Genomic DNA, 8605 nt, shown 5'->3' with positions numbered 1-8605 from the left:
AAGCTTAGAAAGAATTCCTTGTAGAGAAAAAAGTGTTTATTAGGAACATAACTCTATTAAGCATAAACATATATATCTTAATAATATTTAATAACCATAAAACACATGAATTTTTTATCAAGATAATACTCAATCTAGGTAAATTTTTATCTCATAAATTTTCGATAATATCATAATATTAAACCTAGCATATCATATCTTTGTCTAGAAGAAAAAATTCAAATACCAATCTTTTTAAACTTAGGTAAAGATTATCAAGAAATCAATATTCCTTTCAGTAAGTTCCACAAAATACGAAACCACTTCCACCAGCTATCCATCATGTAATCTTCAACCAGTTAAGAATAATTATGCAACACAAATATGAAACTTCAACCAGTAAAGATTCTGACGTTTCCAATCTTTGAATCAATTGAAGCTTCCCATCATCGGCATCAAAGTCAAAAAGTGTTACAAAACCTGATCGACTGCGCTAATCTCCATCTTGAAGAACATAAATAGAAGCTGCAAGCACGCTATAGAACGACTCATGGGGACATAACTCTACAACATCTGCATTTCCATCTAAGAAGCAAAGCCCGATTTCCATATATATATATGTACCCAACACGTGTGGACATGCCATGATAAACCCAAAAATAAAAATTGCGTACTCTGGTCATTCAGCCTTTTTAGCGAACATGTCATGGATCAAAATAAACGCCATCGTAGGAAGAATCTACACACCAACCTCAAACATAGTTTTAACCACAATTTCTTCCAACTTGAAAAAATTATTTCAGTTGGCATGAGAGTCGCGTTTATCTACCTAAAATTAGTTAGTATTTATCTTATGTTTAACGAGCTATTGTAATTGAGAGTATAAAGAGGGAGATATGAGGGATTGTAAAGGCATTCAACAAATTTATCAATACAAACAATATGGGTGTTCGACATGGACGACATGGGCGGATCTAAGATTCCGGCTTTGAGGGACGCCTACAAAAGATTAAAGATAAAATATAAAAATTATACTGCATTTAAAAAATATATTTTTAGCTAAAAAATATTCTGACAATCTAAAGGTTTTTAAATCTTCAACGATATCATCAATACAAAATTTTTGGCAATGTCTCTTTCAATAAATATCATCAATGTATTCGAGAAAAAATCATAATTCATTTTGTTCTAAAGCCTAATTTTGATTATATTCATAGCTGAGAATGACAATTCTTTATTAAGTGTAGAAACTGAAATAATATGAACAAATAGTATCACCCTAAAAACAAGGTCGTATATAGATTTTTTTTTAGTTTTTACCAACCACTGATACAGATAAATAAAATCAAGGCACTTGATCAAGACAATATTACAAATGCTAAATTCTAAAATATCAAAAGTTAGCAACTGATATGATTTTTATTAAGTTGAAAAATATTTTTAAAAAATAATAATAATTAAGTTGAACAATTAATGAAAATATGGAAAAGATGATATTTTGTTTGCTCCTAGCTATTTTATTTCAATCCAACAAGAAAATTCTGATTAATTAATAGTTTGCATGAATTCCAACAAAATTTAGACAAAACCATCTTTCGTTTTCTATTCGCCTCTTGTTTCAAATTTCTAAAATTTGATCACAAAACCCGTGCGACTCAATTTTTGATTTGGACAGTGGAAAATATTAATCTATTAGAAATTAAAAATTTCTTATGTAAATAAGATTGATTGAAATACTTAGATGAATTTTTACGATCAATATCCCTTTTATTTTTATTTGTTTGAAATCTTTTATTTTATATAATTTTAAAGGAAATTTATAAGAAAAAAGAATATGAGTTTTCAATATTCATGATGAATAGCCCATTTTTTTTATTAGTTTGTAATTTTAAAATTTATTTAATTTTAGAGAAAAAATTTAAATATTTAAATAAATAAATAATTTATCTAAATTATTTCAAAAAAAAAAAATAGGGGTTTTAACTTTTCAAGATGAATAACAATTTTTTTTTATTACTACTAGAAAAAATGCTTATAGTGACACTTTATTGTGGACATTTTAAAAAAAATGTCATTAAAAGATTTTAATAATGACACTTATGACAAACGCTTAATTTTAAAAATAAAAAAACATATTAGACTACTTATTATGACATTTCTAATAGATGTCATGCTTGTTAATGGAGGGATCCATTTATTTTTCCCTCCCAATCATTTTAATCTTTTATTTTTCAAAAAATTATTTCCACACTCCCACCTTATAAATCCCTCCTCACGCTAATTTTGTTATGTTTTGATTTGATTTTGATTTGATAATAGATAAGTGATAACAGACTAATGAAGAAATACTCTCTCGCCTCTCTCTCCCCTCCGATCCCCAATCTTTTTTTCCCCTTCTATTCGTCCGCTTCTTTCTATGGTCCATAGAACCTTCGCCCGTCACCGAAATTTAAAATTTTTTAAGGGGTTTCGTTGCTGTTTTTCTAGTCAACGATTCAAGCCTAAAATCAACGATATTGGGCAAAGAATGGGTATGTTCGAAGTTGCAGCGCATAGTGCTGATTTTGCACTGTTTCAGTTTCGATTCGGGTCTTATTTTCAGTATTTCAGGCCTTAGAATATTTGGATTCAAGTTCTATATTGTTTAAGGTTCTTTTACGTTGAAACAATTTGTTTTCATGCTAGATATGCATATGTGTTGAATTCAGATCTGATTTTATTCTTTATGTTGAATTGTTCAAGCGTGCTGATGTATGGATTTGTGAGAGTGAGAACAGTCTCTTTGCCATTTAGATTCTATGTTGTGGGTGGAGATTCTGAACTTTGGTCAAATGCATCAAAGATTTGTTTTGAGTAATTTTCCATGTTATTTTATCTGCTAAGTTAGTCTCTCCTTAACTCTAATGTGCTGCTGCTTTGTGCATTTAAATATCTTTATTGTGTTATGATAGTATTCAATCTTGTTACAGATGTGTAGTCAACACTACTATTCCACGTATTAAGTGAGTGAAAAATTATTGTTTCACCCTTCTAGGCATGTTCGTGCTCTTTCAAGTGGATACATCGAGTCATTCATCAGCCGTTCTAGTGGGCACACCAATGAAAGAATATCAAGTCTGTTACTTGGAACAAATATATTCATATACTTCAATACAAATTTTCAAGCTTTTCTATCTTTCTTGCACGTGGATTGGTAAATATATATTAGAAATTCCATCAAATGTTTAATTTTGTCTAAGACTCATCTAATATGTGTCATGTCTCTGGTAGATGCTGCATCTGGTAGTAATTTAAATTTTTCTGTAAGCACTTTTAGGCCATTGAACTGTGTGATGCATCAAAGCATCAAATGAAAATTATTTCGGTGCTTATTGTGTTAAATTTATCATCAGTATATGTTTTGTTGTATTATGGCATAGTAGGTGTCGATTAATTTGACCTGTGACAAGCTGAGTTGACAAGGTAATTTATTTAAAAATATATCTCTCTTTATATTTTTGCATGTGAAAATTTTGCAGCTTCTAATGTTAGAACAGGTGTGTTAAGTTTCTGCTATCTTTCATTTGATTCAGCTGATATGAACTCCTATTTTTTTTTGGCTTTTTTATACATTTTTGGGGGTGATTCTATGCTACACTGGGTGAAACACTCCCTAATTTTTTTGTGATGTTCGCGCGAACATCTCCCTAAATGAAAAAAAATATCACGCTAAATGACAAAAAAAGTACAGGCGGGGTCCACGTGATTTTTTTTCAGCAAAATGTTCTCGCGAATATCTTAATAAAAAACACAAAATGAGTGTAACTCACCCGATGTAGCATAGAATCACCCCATTTTTGGGATCTAGCATCTTCCGATGAAGATCATGTATACAAACATAACGAGAAATTGTTTGTTTTCTTGTAATTTAAGTTGTGTGGTGGTTTATAATTATCTTCAACTAGTTTTTTCTTTATTGATTTAGTATGGTATATTTTGGTTGTAAATATAAGTTAGATGACTAATGATTTATTATTGCTTGTTTTGATATTTTTCCTTGATTTGGCATAATTCGTTCTAGTTTGACAGGCCGACTTTCTACTGTTCCCATTGTTTTCCTCTATAGATCTGTTCTGGAGGTAAAGCTTTGCTTTTATATTCAATTATTTAATTGTATGCCTTCTATTTGTCAATCTGCAATCATTTTTTCTTGCTTTCTTGAATTCTATAGGCCCTGTATGAATTCATCTTAACCTTATCCTGACATAATGTGCGATTTTACTCTACCTACCGCTGCTACATTATATTCCACTCAACGGCTCACTTTACTTGATATTGAATATACTGGAGGTTCTAATGTGCAATTCCTTCCATTAAAAGGACTGTTTACAACAAATAATTTTGCAAACTCTAAATGTTTCCTCATTTTTAGCTACTTAGAGGCTATATTCTAATCTCAATACTTGAACCAGCCCCTGTTATTCTAGCACATTCCAGTTATTTTCCAGTGAGATTTTCGGAGGAGCTGTTGTTCGGTTTCCAGCTTACTTTTAGCTTTGATTTGGGATGATTTTAAGCTCGATTTACAGCATTTAATTCAAGTTTCCAAGATTTATTAAGGTACAAAAGCCTGCTCGAAAATGTATTTTGACCTGCATTGATTTATTTTGTTTTCGTTACATTTATCACACTATATTGATGAATTGTTTTGGTTTATGTTGTTGGTTCTAAAGCCAAATGAAATCGAGGTTAGCTTCTAAAAAACCATTTTTTGTAGTGATTCCTTCGGCTTGTAGCATCAAAGTTGGTTTCCCCGTTTCCATGAACACTAATTTTGAAAAGGTAGTGACTTTGTGGTGTTCACTTCTCATCTAACAATATTTGTCAGGTTTTTATTAATTGTCTCTAATAGTGGGATTATTTACAATCTGATCATTTTATCCAGTTAAACTAAGATTATAATTCTTACTTTATTTTATCTTTTAGGTTGGATCGAAGCTCTATTTGATCAAAGGTTCACATAGATTGATCCAAGCTCGTGACCAAATGAATTTCATCGTAGTATTTGTGCAGATGGTGAAGGATGATCTGAAGAACAATTTGGCTTCTCTTTTTATTATTAAGTCATTTGATTTTAGTGCACTTAGATTTTGCTACATTAATACATTATTAGAAAATAATGTAAGTTAGCCTTTAGATATATTATGAGAATATTTGTATGAATGTTTATGTATCTAAACTTTGGTTGTTAATAAATTATTTTTTCGATTAAGTATTTTGATAAATTTCAATTATTTATAATTTTTAGAATTTTTAGTTGTTTTTAAATATTGAATTTGTGATGTATTTGAAAATATAAACATATGATATTTATAAATGAACTTTCTCAAAAAATTTAATGCATTTATATATTTGAAAAAATGACATTTATAAATGTCATTACATATCTTAGTGTATTTATATATAGGAAAAGGTGACATTTATAAATGTCACTACAAAACTTATAGTGTATCTATATATATGAAAAGATGACATTTTTAAATGTCACTACAAAACTTATAGTGTATCTATATATATGAAAAGATGACATTTATAAATGTCGGTACAAACCTTATAGTGACATTATTTTTGTCAGTATAACAATTATTCATTACATTAGTGGTGTAATTATTTTTATGTTATAGTGACACTAGGAAATGTCACAAGGCTTTAGACGACATCACTATAGAGGACATTTTAATATAATGTCACTATATCTAAAGTGTCAAGATAAGTAGTATACGATGACACTTTTAAGTGTCAATAAAAGCATTTTTTCTAGTAGAATTTGTAATTTGTAATTATATATTATATATATATTGTTTTTTTTTTAAAAAAACAATAATTTACATATTTTAATAAAATAGGTAAAAGGGGAAAAATGTTGGTGAAAAGATTTGAACTTGAACCTTCCACCAATTTTGAAATAAGGTCCACCCAATAAGCCATACAATATTATCATTTAATTAGAGGTCAAATATTTATATAATATTTTTTTCAAAAATTAATATATATGTATATATATACTTAAAAAATTCAAAATTTTTGGGAGGGCCGTGACCCACCTTCGCCCTATGGTAGGTCCGCTCTTGAAGAACTGTTTTTATTGAAATACAGTTAGAGGTTGTTTTCATTACACATGGATAAGGGAGACCACTAACGAGGCGGTTCCAACAATACTGATAGCGACAATCCCGAGAGCGCCGAGAAAAACATTGGCGACGATAAGGGTGGCGAGCAACAACGGTAAGAGAGGGGAGAGGGAGGCTATGCGAGCAATGGAAAAAATGCGACCACACCGGGGATAAAAATGAGGTCAGCGACAAAAAATTATGGAGGCGGAAGCACATGCAATTGAGGAAGCTGAGGTGTAGGGGGATAGGAAGGGGAAGGGGAAGGAGAGCGCCGAGAAAAACATCGGCGGTGATAAGAGATACGAGACAACAACGGTAAGAGAGAGGGAGAGGGAGGCTCTGCGAGCAGTGGCGAAATGAAGATCACACCAGGGATAAAAACGAAGTCAGCGGCAAAAATAGAGGCAAAAGCGCAGGAAAAAAAAGTTGAGGCGTAGTGGAAGGAGAAGGCAGAAGCTGATGGGAAGAGGAACGAGAAAGGGAAGGTCGGTGAAGCGCTTTGTAAGGAAAAAAAGGAAGATATAGGAAGAGCACAAGACGGAGGAAGCGCCGGGTAAGGGTAATGGTAAAGGTAAGGCTAAGATGGAAGTGCAGGGGACTAGGAAAACTCAGGCGACATGTAATGCCGAAGAAGAGAAATTTTCAGGTGTAGACTTTAAGATAAACATAGATCCAGCTACCATCTCTTAACGAACCGCTCTACATGCACCGGCATTGGTCTGGTAAATTCTTACTCTGTGATTTTCTTGAATTATTCTGAGAATCAAATTTTTTGGTCTACATCTATTTCTTTATGTTCATCATTTTAATTGAGCATGATTTTAGTTTTATTTTTTGGTTTGAAAGTATTGAGAGCGTGAGGCTTGTGTTAGAAGTTTTATCGTTGTTGTTAGCCATGATTTCATGATTATTTTATTTGTCACATGCCGCTCAACTTAAAAAATACAGATCTGACATTGCATTGATCATTGAGATTTTTTTTTTCTCCCATTTTACTAATCAAATGGGCTATTCAAATTTGGGCAATAAGAGAGGGGTAGAGGAAGGCTTTACGAGCATTGGCGAAAATGGCGACCACATCGGGGATAATAAAGAGGTCAACGACGGAAATGGAGGCGGAAGCACATGCAAAGGAGAAAGCTGAGGCGCACGGGAAGGAGAAAGAGAGCTTGGAGAAGAACATCAGTTGCGATAAGGGAGGCGAGAAAATGACGGTAAAAGAGAGGGAGGGGGAGGTTTCGCGAGTAGGGGCAAAAATGGCAACCACACCAGGGATATAAACGAGATCAGCTACAAAATGGGAGGCGGAAGCTTAGGAGAAGAGGAACTAGAAAGGGAAGACGGGAGAAGCGCTAGGTAATAGAAAGGGAAAGATGGAGAAACTGCAGAGGATCGAGGAAGTTAAGGGGAAGGGGAAGATGTAAAAAGATTTAAAGATGGAGGAAGCGCCGAGTAATGGTAAGGTTTAAGGGTAAGGCTAAGATGTAATTGCGGGCGACTGGGAAAACTCAGGCGGGTAGGAACGCCAACGAAGAGAAAGTTTCAGGTGCAAACTTCAAAATAAACATAGATTATGCTGTCATATCTTCATGAACTGCTCCACATGCACCGGCATTGGTTAGGCAAATCCCCGCTCTATTATTTCCATGAATTATTACGAGAATAGAGGTTTTAGGTATGCATCTCTTTCTTTATGTTCATCATTTTAATTGAGCGTGGTTTTAGTTTTATTTTATTGTTTGACAACATTGAGAGCATGAGGCTTGTGTTAAGTTTTTTATTGTTGATGTTAGCCATCACTTCAGGATTATTTTATTTGTTATATGTCGCTCAATGTAAAAAATACGGATCAAACATTGCATTGATTGTTTGAATTTTTTTCTTCCCCAATTTTACTAATCAAATGGGCTATTCAGCATTGGTGTCTTCCAAAGGCCACAAATAGATTAGGCTAATGTATTAGGGTATTTTTATTTTTCGTATGATTGAGATCTTTACGACAATCGGTTTGACACTTGGATCCATCAAGTTAGTTCCTGGGGAGGATGGGATACTCGGGATGATGATGCTGCTATTGTTGTTGACATCAGTTGTTTTATGTGAATTAGCTTTGTTAGATAACCAAAACTGCGCATTATTTGATATGCTTTTGGTTGTAGTTTTGGTTATAATTTGTGTGACCTTAAATCTCTGTGCTACATGTGGTTGTGATTCCGGAAAAATATACGATTTTGTAGTCCACATCATCAAGGTAAGGAGAGTCTGATGAGGCTAGGGTTTCTAGTGTTGATGGGGTTGAGAAGCAAACTGTCGACTATGTAAAGACGGCGATGACTAGTTTGGGTCGGGATTGGCTGATACTGTGAGGATGATACAAATAGATCAAGAATTCTGCCAATGCAACAACCTCTCAAGAATAAATTTTTGGAACATCTAATCATGCCCTAGCTTTAAATTTTTGATTATTTTAAATA

General features: G+C 32.8%; 1 long non-coding RNA gene across 2 annotated transcripts; it reads left to right on the top strand.

Annotated features, from left to right (window-relative positions):
- Window positions 1-2268: 2268 nt before the first annotated feature.
- LOC140881972 (uncharacterized) lies at window positions 2269-5229 on the top strand. 2 transcript variants are annotated; one of them, XR_012150103.1, is made up of 4 exons: window positions 2270-2510; window positions 3014-4578; window positions 4736-4800; window positions 4945-5229. It is a non-coding gene; the product is annotated as an uncharacterized lncRNA (long non-coding RNA). The 2 variants fall into 2 exon arrangements; XR_012150102.1 differs by having other exon boundaries at window positions 2269-2510; window positions 3014-4800.
- Window positions 5230-8605: the final 3376 nt, after the last annotated feature.

The sequence above is a fragment of the Henckelia pumila genome, chromosome 2 (assembly GCF_033568475.1).
Source record: "Henckelia pumila isolate YLH828 chromosome 2, ASM3356847v2, whole genome shotgun sequence".
NCBI lineage: Eukaryota > Viridiplantae > Streptophyta > Magnoliopsida > Lamiales > Gesneriaceae > Henckelia > Henckelia pumila.
This window is presented reverse-complemented; position numbering and strand designations above follow the sequence as displayed.